The 13,216-nt window shown below is 37.6% G+C and overlaps 2 long non-coding RNA genes and 1 pseudogene across 2 annotated transcripts; 1 reads left to right on the top strand and 2 right to left on the bottom strand.

Annotated features, from left to right (window-relative positions):
- Window positions 1–1,300: 1,300 nt before the first annotated feature.
- LOC113470691 lies at window positions 1,301–1,974 on the bottom strand. The gene is made up of 2 exons (XR_003393658.1): window positions 1,879–1,974; window positions 1,301–1,494 (listed from the first exon to the last, which is right to left on the bottom strand). It is a non-coding gene; the product is annotated as an uncharacterized LOC113470691 (long non-coding RNA).
- Window positions 1,975–5,506: 3,532 nt separating this feature from the next.
- On the bottom strand, window positions 5,507–12,877 carry LOC113470690. The gene is made up of 3 exons (XR_003393657.1): window positions 12,661–12,877; window positions 9,154–9,295; window positions 5,507–5,666 (listed from the first exon to the last, which is right to left on the bottom strand). It is a non-coding gene; the product is annotated as an uncharacterized LOC113470690 (long non-coding RNA).
- On the top strand, window positions 11,549–11,666 carry LOC113470692 (annotated as a pseudogene).
- Window positions 12,878–13,216: the final 339 nt, after the last annotated feature.

Here is a 13,216-nt window from a genome sequence, read left to right as displayed (position 1 = left end):
ATAAAAACTCCTACCTAATACCTACATAGATTCCTTTGTTTTATTTAAGTAAGATAATACGAGTACAATGAATCAACGATTTAAGACACTCTGAAATGAATATCTCAATATATCATTATTTATACTTATAGTACCTATTGCATTACCTACGTAAATGTAAACCGCTGTGTGTGAAAGAAATCGCGGATTTTGCAGGCGGTAAAAATCCGCTCAGTGTGAAATGAGCCTAATACCTACATAGATTCCGTTGCTTTATTTAAGTAAGATAATACGAGTACAATGAATCAACGATTTAAGACACTCTGAAATGAATAGGTATCTAAATATATCATTATTTATACTTATAGTACCTATTACATTTTTTTTTTACACACCATCCAGGTACTAACCACGCGCAACGTTGCTTAACTTCAGTGATCCGTGGGGAACTGGTGCATTCAACGTGTTATGGCCGCTGGTAAGCCCTTATCTCAGGGAACGATTGTCTTTACACCCTTGTATTGATTCAAAAAATCAAGGTGTGAACTGATAAGAATTCCTCATATAGTACCTATCTACGTATCTACCTACTGGCAATTTTATTCTTTTAAATTCAACCATTAGAGTAATCGTCTTTACACCCTTGTATTGATTCAAAAAATCAAGGTGTGAACTGATAAGAATTCCTCATATAGTACCTATCTACGTATCTACCTACTGACAATTTTATTCTTTTAAATTCAACCATTAGAGTAATCATATCTAGAATCATTTTGTATACTTTTAGAGGGGCCGTCGGAGCTTCCTGAGATTTCCTTTTTCAATACACAAATAATGAGCAACTCAAGGCAGAAACATGGTATTATCACGCCACGTGAGCTCATGAGGAGTCAGAAAGATGTGGTTCAAAATTCTCCCATAATGCAGTAGGTTATTTCGTTCATGATAGCTACACTGACGTCACATGAACACCTACTATATGATGGGATAACTTTGAACCACATCTTTCTTTCCCATGAGGTCCCGTGACGTGATAGTAGTGATCATCATCCAACCTCATGGGATCATCATCGTCTATCGATGTTAAAAATCCTCGTATTAACAACTCAATACGTATTGTAAGTTTTTTTTTTTTTTAAGATGAGTGTTTCACCGCCGTTTTTATTTCGTAGCAATGAAACAACTGCTACATTAGACAAATAGAGACACAATATTAGGTATTTGAGTTGCACAGATCGTAGAGTTTAGCTTTCAAAGAAATTGTTGGAAAACACCATGTGAATGTATCATGTACCTAGGTTACTCACAGCATATGTATAATGGACTTGTGCATAAGGCACTCCTGGGCCTTTGCAGATCAGTGTGTAGTAAGTGAAGCTTTTGCTGAATTGGACGCTTGCATAGCTGCATGGCTTCTGATAGTTACAGCTCAAGCAGTAACTCTTGCCAGTGCTGATTTGAACCATGTACACATGAGACTCCGAACTGTACCATGCCCTGACAGCCTGATAAAATCTGGAACATGGAAAATTAAAATTCACAGTGTTTTCGTATTTCGTTCTTCAGATATGAATTAATACTGTAAAGTGAAGAAACTCAAAACATACAAATCAAAATGGTCTCCTATCTAAAAATTCCTTAGATCAAGTATGGCATCTCACAGTTTTTAGTTCATAACAGGAGATCTGGACTTGATTCCCTTGAGGATACCCTTGCTCCTGCCCAGAAAATATTAGAATAAAATATACCTTGTAAGTCCTTTTACCCTTGCAGTCTAACCAAGTTCTCATGTACATACATATTTTGACATATTCTGGTTAGTTTAATTTAATGGTTCGAGACCGTTCGAATTTACTGAACAAATTTTGTGTCTGTCAAAGAGAATTGTTTTTTACCTACACTACATCTTTGTTTTGATCCCATCCTAGAACGCCTGTCACGCTGATGAGACCTTGAGTGAGAGGTTCTTGGCCTGATGAAGAGATCAAAACTTTGCCGGGTTTCGACCGATCTTGAAGGCTCTTCTACCAGTTCTACGCAACCATTGTTTCCTCTGGTTTGTATTTTGTATTACCGAGATCGCTTCAAAACAGCCAAGAGAGCGTTCCTGAAAGAATAAAAATATCATTTTGTAAAAGGTCTAACATTCTAACTAATGCTTTTGTACAAAATTTACAGAATCTTTTTGTAAAAGGCCTAAATGATATTTTTTCTGCCTCTTAATTTCTCCTGTACCTATTCTCTTTCTTTCTTTCTCTCTCTCCCTCGTTATCTCTCACTCTCTCGTCCCTGTTCTCTTTATAAGCTTTTCTTCCAGATTTCTCATATTTAAGCCAAAAGGGAGAGAAGGAAGGAGGGAGAGAGAGGGAGGAGGAGGAGTAGGACAATTTTAAATTTCATTTTCACCTTGATTCGTTATGTTCATGCAATTTTACAAGGTAAATTATTCATATTTTGTTGGTTACATGATAAAGTATCTAACGCATCAAACAATTTTCTCTCCATTTCTGTCTGGCCCTTCTACATTGATTTAACTTCATTCTTCCTCTTGGTGTTTATATTTGTTTCTCTTTCAGTCTTTTCTATCTCTTTCTCCTCTCTATCTCTCTTCCTCTTCTCTCCCTCCGTATCTAACGCATCAAACAATTTTCTCTCCATTTCTGTCTGGCCCTTCTACATTGATTTAACTTCATTCTTCCTCTTGGTGTTTATATATTTGTTTCTATTTCAGTCTTTCTCCCTCTCTATCTCTTTCTTCTCTCTATCTCTCCCTCTCTCTCTCTTTATTTCTCTCCTTCCCTTCCCCTTATATTATTCTAAATCTTAGTGTACACGGTAAAAACATTTCTTCTTCCTCCCCCTCCTCCTCTTTTGATTTGTAAAAATTGTAAAATAATTCAATGTTGAAGTCGATCTTTTTGTAAATATGTATAAATGTTCTTATAATATAAGATTTATAAATAAGTACGTACGTATTTTTCATCCCAAATCTTGCAAATTTAAATATTGTATGTACATTTATTTTTGGTTCCTGATGGGTGTGAAAGGGTGCTTGGTTCTTTACTAAGCAAACGAACAGGAACCCAAAGTATCATCTCTGATGTATAGTACATTTTATTTGTTTAGTCTAACATACTTTATAAATGTTGTACTTATTTTGTTTAACGATACGTACGTATTTTTCATCCCAAATCTTGCAAATTTAAATATTGTATGTACATTTATTTTTGGTTCCTGATGGGTGTGAAAGGGTGCTCGGTTCTTTACTAAGCAAACGAACAGGAACCCAAAGTATCATCTCTGATGTATAGTACATTTTATTTGTTTAGTCTAACATACTTTATAAATGTTGTACTTATTTTGTTTAACGATAAGGGTGTTCCTTTTTCAAGATGCAGTTCGGCTACGTAGTTAAAAGGGGTTCAAATTCAGCCTCGCGACATAACTTAGGTCTAAATCCGCCTTAAAATCTTAAAACCTATGATGTTTACCAAATCAGGTCTGCGACCCTCTTTCGTATAACTAACTACATAATATATACCTAGTTATGTATGTTTGTGTTGTTTAACGATAAGGGTGTTCCTTTTTCAAGATGCAGTTCGGCTACGTAGTTAAAAGGGGTTCAAATTCAGCCTCGCGACATAACTTACGTCTAAATCCGCCTTAAAATCTTAAGACCTATGATGTTTACCAAATCAGGTCTGCGACCCTCTTTCGTATAACTATACCTACATATACCTAGTTATGTATGTTTGTGCTGTTATGAGGCCATTATTCTAGGGAGTGCATTTTGCAAAAGGAAGACCCTTACTGGATTTTATTTTAGGTCTAATTTTATCAATACCAACACTACCTATAGGTACTTACCTAATTATAAGATACCTATACATAATTTTACTGTCTAAAAATTTGTTGTACATATTTATTAAATAATTATGTTCTCCTAGAATAAAATTAAATCGAAAATTTTATGAAAATGAATTACCTATGAATTTTGTCCAATTTTTTGAAATCTTTAAAAAAATTGCAGCAAGAGGCAACTCTCTGAAATTTCAAGATCATCATACCAGGTACCATCTGCCACTTCGCCTGGGATTGCATATACAGCTACTCAATGAGTACAGGATACAATTACTACATCCCGAAATATTTGGGGAATATCACACATAATTGAACATGATTGAACGGTCATGGGTTCAGTTCCCGCGCAGGCCGAACTTTATCTTCAACAGATAACGTTTGTTCTCAGACCGGAAGACAGCCACATCTTGTTCTCCTCTCTTCAATTTTGGGACGATAAGACCTCTATTGTTACAGTTCCCTTTATCAAACCTCTTGGGAGGGAGGGAGAGAAAGGAAGAGGAAGAGAGAGAGAGAGAGAGGATTTTTTAAAGAGGTTTAACAGAGGGAACTGTAACTGCTAAGGTCTTCTCTTATCGTCCTGAAATCGAAGAAAGAAGGAAGACAGGATAGGAGAAAGCCAGTCGTAGAGAGGAAAAAAAAAAGGTTCTGGTTGAGTGCTAAGTTAAGTACGTATAGCGCACTCTATGAAGTATTATGAAAACTTCGGAATTTTGTGCATTTCGTCTCTCCCACTTTTGAACTTTGAAAAAGCATAAAAAACTTACAGTTCTGAAACTTACCAACAGATAGCAGCACCGTTATGGCGTTCCAGGATATTTACGAAGACGTTGTGTCGTCGACTTTGCTTCGAGGACGTAGCATCTTGTACGTCTTGTAAGATACCTATTATAAGATACCTATACATAATTTTACTGTCTAAAAATTTGTTGTACATATTTATTAAATAATTATGTTCTCCTAGAATAAAATTAAATCGAAAATTTTATGAAAATGAATTACCTATGAATTTTGTCCAATTTTTTGAAATCTTTAAAAAAATTGCAGCAAGAGGCAACTCTCTGAAATTTCAAGATCATCATACCAGGTACCATCTGCCACTTCGCCTGGGATTGCATATACAGCTACTCAATGAGTACAGGATACAATTACTACATCCCGAAATATTTGGGGAATATCACACATAATTGAACATGATTGAACGGTCATGGGTTCAGTTCCCGCGCAGGCCGAACTTTATCTTCAACAGATAACGTTTGTTCTCAGACCGGAAGACAGCCACATCTTGTTCTCCTCTCTTCAATTTTGGGACGATAAGACCTCTATTGTTACAGTTCCCTTTATCAAACCTCTTGGGAGGGAGGGAGAGAAAGGAAGAGGAAGAGAGAGAGAGAGAGAGGATTTTTTAAAGAGGTTTAACAGAGGGAACTGTAACTGCTAAGGTCTTCTCTTATCGTCCTGAAATCGAAGAAAGAAGGAAGACAGGATAGGAGAAAGCCAGTCGTAGAGAGGAAAAAAAAAGGTTCTGGTTGAGTGCCAAGTTAGGTACGTATAGCGCACTCTATGAAGTATTATGAAAACTTCGGAATTTTATGCATTTCCTCTCTCCCACTTTTGAACTTTGAAAAAGCATAAAAAACTTACAGTTCTGAAACTTACCAATAGATAGCAGCACTGTTATGGCGTTCCAGGATATTTACGAAGACGTTGTGTCGTCGACTTTACTTCGAGGACGTAGCATCTTGTACGTCTTGACGTCGCTTGACGTCAGATCCAATTCCAGCGGATCACTGGAGCTATCGTCGTGGTGTAGGTATGGTTGGTATCTGGAAAAAATAGAATAGAATACCTATTATAAATAATTTAAAATAAAGAAAACGGGCACGGTTGGTCCAGTGGTAACGCGCTTACTTGCCATGCAGAAGATTCCGGGTTCGAATCCCACCATCGACAAAAATTTGCACTCGTTTTTCGATTGCAAATATTAACTATATCATCAAGTAAAGGAGAGAGGGTGAGGGAGAAAGGGATAGAGAAAAAGGGAAAGGAAGATGGATAGAGAGGGAATCTGGTAGAATAAATAGATGAGCTCGAGTTAAATATGGAGGGTATGTATTACCATATTTTGTAGAACATGACATTTCCACGATTCCAGTAAATCGCTATTAGTACACACTTCAGATAGGTACCACACTGTAAAATAATGTGTCCCACCCTGGTCTAGGTCTAACTAGATTACTGGATAATATTATAATGGAGGACAATTTACATCCACCTCAACCGTCCAACCTAATGTACAGGGTGTCACAAGAAGTATTGTCAGATTTAGAAGTATAGATATTGTTAGATTTAGAAGTAAGTATTGTCCGATTTAGTATGTAAATTCCATAGAGTGTAACGCCATAGGTTGTGTTACTGAGGATACAATGTTTGTAGATGATTGGAGGTTCTCATGAAAGTTGTATACTTGTTGGTATAGTCTATAGTGTATAAGTACGAGTAAGTAGTTATGTAAAATACCTAAAAGGGCAACCTTGAAATTAGAATTTTTATACAAAGTTTGGCTGAGAGGACGACAGTGCCAGTTTTAGAACCAATTGTTCGAAATTTGTATACTTTTAATTATATCAAAATTTGATGGCCAAATCACAAGCATCCTTTGCAATTAGGTACATAAGGCTTACACTGGTCGCTACTCAATTAAATTAGCTACTCAATTGTCCTCATGAGGCTGAGTGTACCCCGATATCCAAGCGCAGTGCCGAAAAAACTTCGAACCAGGGACCTCCGACATGCAAGCCTAGTGTGATACCCACTCGGCCAAGGAGGTTGCTATTGAATTATTAGCACACACATTAGTAAGGCTCATTTCACACTGAGCGGATTTTTACCGCCTGCAAAATCCGCGATTTCTTTCACACACAGCGGTTTACATTTACGTAGGTAACACTTCAAGAAATTAAAAATTATTATCAATATTCCTTACATCACAACACTTCTAATATGACTACTACTGCAGCGGGAAAAAAACCGCGATCGCGGGTCTAAATTTCTGCGGACGTCCAGCGGATCCGCAGGGAAAACGCGCGGATTTCACTAGAATACCCCTGTGTGTGAAAGGACTCATTAAACACTCATTGACTAGGCGGAAAAAAACCGCGAGAGCGGAATCCGCGCGGTAAAAATCCGCTCAGTGTGAAATGGCTCTTAGGTAGGAGTTTTTATCTATCTGGGTATATCCATCCTAAACTCGAGATAACAAATCACTAGGTAGGTACCTACTTTACACATTTTTTGAGAGTCAACCAGTCAACTCAATTGTAAGCGATAAGAAACAGTGAATTATAGTCCTCGATAGTAAAACTTATCGAATGCTTGTTCCGTGAAATGTCGATCATCTAATAACCCTAGGTGTAAATTCAGTAAAATCGTGAAAAAATATTTTAATACTAACTTGTAGTATTCAACGAGCGAACGAACAATTAAGAAATTTCAGTATTTTTCATGTGTTCTTATGGGTCTAGAATGTATGAAAGCTTTTCTGTAGAAAATCTTATTACCATTTATTGTGCACTGACTTTTATCGTTAGATTTCGTAGCGTATAAGAAGTAAAATAACACCTCCGTTGTTACAGTTTCCTCTATCAATCTTTAAAAAAAAGTGATGATAAACCCCCAAAAAAGGTGAAAAGTTAACCCAGAAGTTGATGCTAATGATTATAATAAATAGCATCACAATGCAATATTCCTTAGTGGGGACGGTTTTTGTCCTGTTATTGGCTCGGATCAGCAGTCATTCATTTCCACCCAAAGTTGTTCAACTCAAGGATGTTCTGGATCACAAGTATGCACCCAAGTATTTCAACGGAACTTGGATTTCCGGTGAGTAGACTACCTATACTTTTTCTCGGACCTCATTTAGGTACCCGTAAAAACGTGCAAAGAGTGAGTGAGTTGTAAAAAAACAAGCTGGGTCCGTCCCTCCGGGAATTTTTTTTACGGTCGCGCTGCGCGCTCCCAGGGCTTTGCGGTTGTGCATGTGGTCGCGCTTCGCGCTCCTTTGTTTACGGTCGCCCTGCGCGCTCCCGGGGCTTTGCGGTGTTGGGCATCTTTAAAGCAGGAACTCTTCAACCCAACCACATGTTTTTTGTAATGCTTCCAGATGATTCTTTCTCATACATAAATGAGTTATCTCTTTTTATCTACAACGTCACGTCCAGACTCTCCTCGGTGAAATTCAGTAACATCACCCTGGTAAGTAGATGACTACTACTGGTTTAATTGTTACTATAAAATAAAGTGATTCAGAACAAGCTGGGCCCGTCCATCCGGGAATTTTTTAGCGCGTAGTTTATTCGATCGTAGTTAAAGAAAATCATTACCTATGTGCCTATACCTAATTTGTTTAATATTCACTTTATTATTATTATTGATTTTACTTACATGTAATGATTTAAAATCAAGACTAGAGCCCGTTCTCCCTTTATTCCTTTAAGTCACCCATCCGTTTATTGGCTTTGCTCAGACAGACAGACGACACCGAAGCGAATACAATAGCCCGTCCCTTATACCTTTTTATTACTATCGTAATAATAAAGGAAGGACGGGCTAAAAAGAGAGAGAGAGAGGTTTCACAGAGGGAACTGTAACTGTAAAAGTCTTATCGTCCCGAAATCAGGATAGGAGAAAACCAGCCGTTCCGAGAACGAACATTATCGCATCAGGATAAAATCCACCCCCGGCGGGAATTGAACTCGCGGCCTAGCGCTTACAAGGCAGACGCGCTACCAACCAAGCTAACTGGCTAAATTCCTAATTCATAATTTCTTACAGGATCATGGCCGTGGAGTATTCAATTTGGTGTCGTTTTCGAGCGATGGGAAATATGCTTTGTATTCTGCCAATCGGAAAAGGGTAGGTAAATTTTACATTTAATATGTGACCAAGTTAGTAGATAGATAAGCCGTATTCGATTACCTATGACTTTTCAGCTAAATCCCCTTTAGGGGTGAGCTATTCATTCCTCGGCAAATTCACAACTTTGGGTCGGGGTTGTGTTTTTTTGGGTCACTAGGAAGCTATTCGCTATGAAAACTCATTTTGATATATATTTATATATTTTTTATAGTCAACATGGCTGAACCAATGAGATTGTGAGATTTCGCTTTGTGGAGCAAGTTTGGACATGGTGTGGACGTCCAAAGCGGAATCTCATCAGTTCAGCCATGTTGACCATAAAATAATTCACATAATCGAATGCGGCTATATTAGGTATATTATTACACCAGAATAGAAAGCTCATCTGAAACTTACCAATAGAGATCAGCACTGGGTTGGGAATTATAGTTCCAGGAGGTTTATGAAGACGTCGTAGACTTTGCGTCGAAAACGTTAGGACGTCGCGTCGGATCCTCCAGTTTCGGCGGATCACTGGAGCTCTCGTGATGAATTGTATCTGAAAGAAATAAAATAGACTAGTTATTACGTCTGTAGAATAGCAGTATAGGGCTGAAAATTTGTATTTACAAAGGTAATGACCTGATGTAACCCATACTAGTTTTTTTTTCTTTTTTTTTTATTTTTTCTTTTTTTTTTTTCTCGGCACCGCTTTCGCATTACATCAAGGAACAGTTTTCTACCTATCCAAGATTAAACATAATCTGTTCTTCAATCGTTTCTTTTAATTTCAGATCTACAGACATAGCTTTGAAGCTCAGTATAAGGTGTTTAACCTGGAAACAAAGTGAGTACTGGGACTACAATTTGTATTTACAAAGGTAGTGACGACCTGATGTAACCCATACTAGTTTTTTTTCTTTCTCGGCACCACTTTCGCATTACACCAAGGAACAGTCTTCTACAGACATGCCTATCCAAGATTATACATAATCTGTTCTTCAATTGTTTCTTTTAATTTCAGATCTACAGACATAGCTTTGAAGCTCAGTATAAGGTGTTTAACCTGGAAACAAAGTGAGTACTGGGACTACAAGACTATGACGTGACGTAATATTGAGGAAGAAAAACTTTTGAAAACGTTATAGGCCATTCACTTTCAGGTAGACCTGACACCCTGACAGGTACGGTTGAAAAGGTCCGCCTGTCAGCTCTACCTGATACCTGATAGTGAGTGGCTGGCCTTACATAACCATTATAACAGTCAAAATAATGCGAAAAGGGAAGTGCAAAGTTGCTTTCAAGGACGAAACCCAGATGTACCTAAGTACCTACTCGAAAATTGATTTTTTTTTTTTTTTTTTTTCATTTTCAGAGATGTTTCTGACTTGGACGGGTCCAATTTCCTACAACTGGTTCAATGGTCACCAGTTGGTCATGATTTAATATTCGTCAAGGACAATAACCTCTACCAGGCATATGATGATTTCCGTTCTATTAACGCCCTAACTCGAGATGGGATCAAAGGGGTGTTGTTCAATGGAGTGGCAGATTGGGTCTATGAAGGTAATCGAAAGCTCTTGGATACTTTTTAACTTCGCAAAACAAACCTCATCGAAAGAAATAAGAAATTTACCAGATGAGACGTGTACAAAATAGATCTTTAGCCCGTCCTTCCTTTATTATTACGATAGTAATTAAAAAAAAAGGTATAAGGGACGGGCTATTGTATTCGCTTCGGTGTCGTCTGTCTGTCCCCATACCATAGAAGGACTTATCCAAACCTGGTCGACCTATACATATATCAAATTATTAAAGGTCTTTTTACCAGGAACACGAAAGTGGTGGTGCAAATTTTGTCCAAAAAGAAAAAAAAAAAAAATTGGTTTTTGGGGAATTTTTTCACATTTTCTCACACAAATGAGCTATGATTTGAAATTTGTCGCGACGACCTACCTATGAACTCAAAGCGAGAAAGTTTTAGATAACACTTCAGTCGTTAATTTAAGACCGGTTTTAGCGTCACCTAGGTTAAGATGAACTCAAAGCGAGAAAGTTTTAGATAACACTTCAGTCGTTATTTTAAGACCGGTTTTAGCGTCACCTTTGTTAAGCTACGCCGAGCAAGGCCAATAAATAGATGGGTGACTTAAACAATATATTGGGAATAAAGGGAGAACGGGCTCTAGTCTTGATTTTAAATCATTACATGAAAGTAAAATCGAAAAATCAAATCAAGAATAATAATAAACTGAATATTAAACAAATTAGGTAGGTACATAGGTACTGATTTTCTCTAATCACGATCGAATAAACTACGGGCTAAAAAATTCCCAGAGGGACGGGCCAGCTTGTTTTTCTTTCTTTCAGAGGTTTGATAGAGGGAACTGTAACTACCGAGGTCATATCATCCCGAAAGTGGAGAGAGAAGAAAGACAGGGTGGGAGAAAGCCAGCGGTTCCGAGTACAAAGTACGAACCTTGTCCATTTGGGATAAAATCCGCCCGTGGGGGGAATCGAACTCGCGGCCTGGCGCTTACAAGGCAGACGGGCTACCAACCAAGCTAACTAGGCTGGCCAATATTCCTTTTGTTTCTGTTTCAGAGGAAGTGTTTTCCAGCACAAAGACGCTTTGGTTCTCACCGGATGGCTCGATCCTTGCTTACATGAAGTTTAACGATGCTAGAGTACATAACATGAGTTACATACATTATGGTGAACCTGGGAGTAAAACCTACCTCTATCCTGACGTGGTTACCATGAGATACCCTAAGGTAAAATAGAACTTAATCGTTCCCAGAGACAAGGGCTTACCAGCGGCGATAACACGTTGAATGCACCAGTTCCCCACGGATCACTGAAGTTAAGCAACGTTGCGCGTGGTTAGTACCTGGATGGTGACCATCTGGGGAATCCGCGTGCTGCTGGGTTCCCGGCTCCACTCAGGCTGGGTGAGGTTAAATTGAGGAGGCGGGTAGCTTGTCACCGAATGGTGGGTAAAACCCTCGTCATGAGAAGACCTAAGTTGTTTAAAGTGACGTTAAACCCCTACCAAAAAAAAAAAAAAAAAGAGAGAGAGAGAGAGAGAGAGAGAGAGAAGGGCTTATGCTAGTTAAAGCTAGGATTACACTGTTTGCTCAGTGGGCAAATATTTGCACCAGAAATATAAATAATTGTTTGCAGGGGTATTACATGTGAGCAAATATTGTGTTTGAAAATGTTTGCTCAAATAGAGAAAAATAAAAATTTGCTCACATCAAAAATAAAAGTTTCCCACTATATTACACTATTTGCAGTTCTTGCACCAAGAAAATATTTGCCTGTTTTAAAATTCTTTGTTTTCTTTTTAATTTTTTAAAAAATCTAGGATTACACTCTTTGCTCAGTGAGCAAATATTTGCGCAAATTGTTTGGAATAGTATAGAAAATACCTAGTGTAGGTAATAGCGTAAAAAATATTTTGGAAAAGTATAGAAAATAGTGTAATAACCTAAAAAATATTTGGCAAATATTTTCTCTCTATGCTTGCCAGTGCCAGTTATTTGCTCATGTTTGCTCTGTAAAAACAAATGCAGAAAAAAAGAAACAAATAAATTTTTATTTTCTACTTGGTGACTTGGGACTATATTACACTTAGGCAAATATTTGTTTGGGCAAACACTAGCAAACACAGTGAGCAAATATTTGCCAAATATTTTTTAGGTTAGTACACTATTTTCTATACTTTTCCAAACAAATTTGAGCAAATATTTGCTCACTAAGCAAACAGTGTAATCTTAGCTTTGTAGCAAAAATAACACAGGACCTTCTTAAAGAGAGCGTTTAGGTAGGTGTTGTGTAAAAACTAAAAACCTGAATTTATTAGGCACCTACAATACCTACAGTCGTCCTACATGCTAAAGATAAATTAATTTACTTACTTACCTTATTATCAGGAGATACATTGATTTAGGACATAAAAAATACTTATAAAAACACAACACTTTACGAACGGACAGGAAAATTTAAAATTGAAAAAAAAAGAACGTTCTAAAATCACAAAATCTTGGAACCACAAACATCCGATCACTCCGAACCGATTTGATCGACTGACGAGGGAGAACTGAACTTGACGGTCGATTTGAAATGCATTGGAAGGTAAAAGTTACGGCATAGAATTTTCCTTATTATCAGGAGATACATTGATTTAGGACATAAAAAATACTTATAAAAACACAACACTTTACGAACGGACAGGAAAATTTAAAATTGGAAAAAAAAAGCACGCTCTAAAATCACAAAATCTTGGAACCACAAACGTCCGATCACTCCGAACCGATTTGATCGACTGACGAGGGAGAACTGAACTTGATGGTTGATTTGAAATGCATTGGAAGGTAAAAGTTACGGCATAGAATTTTCTTTGATTCTGATTGGGTCCCAGAGAGCCCCTATCGTATGATTCAAGCCGCTGCCACACGGTTAGAAATTTGGCGCAACT

The sequence above is a fragment of the Diaphorina citri genome, unplaced genomic scaffold, assembly GCF_000475195.1.
Source record: "Diaphorina citri unplaced genomic scaffold, Diaci psyllid genome assembly version 1.1 scaffold1749, whole genome shotgun sequence".
Lineage (NCBI taxonomy): Eukaryota > Metazoa > Arthropoda > Insecta > Hemiptera > Psyllidae > Diaphorina > Diaphorina citri.
Note: the sequence above shows the minus strand (reverse complement) of the source record. Positions and strands in the feature narration are given on the sequence as shown.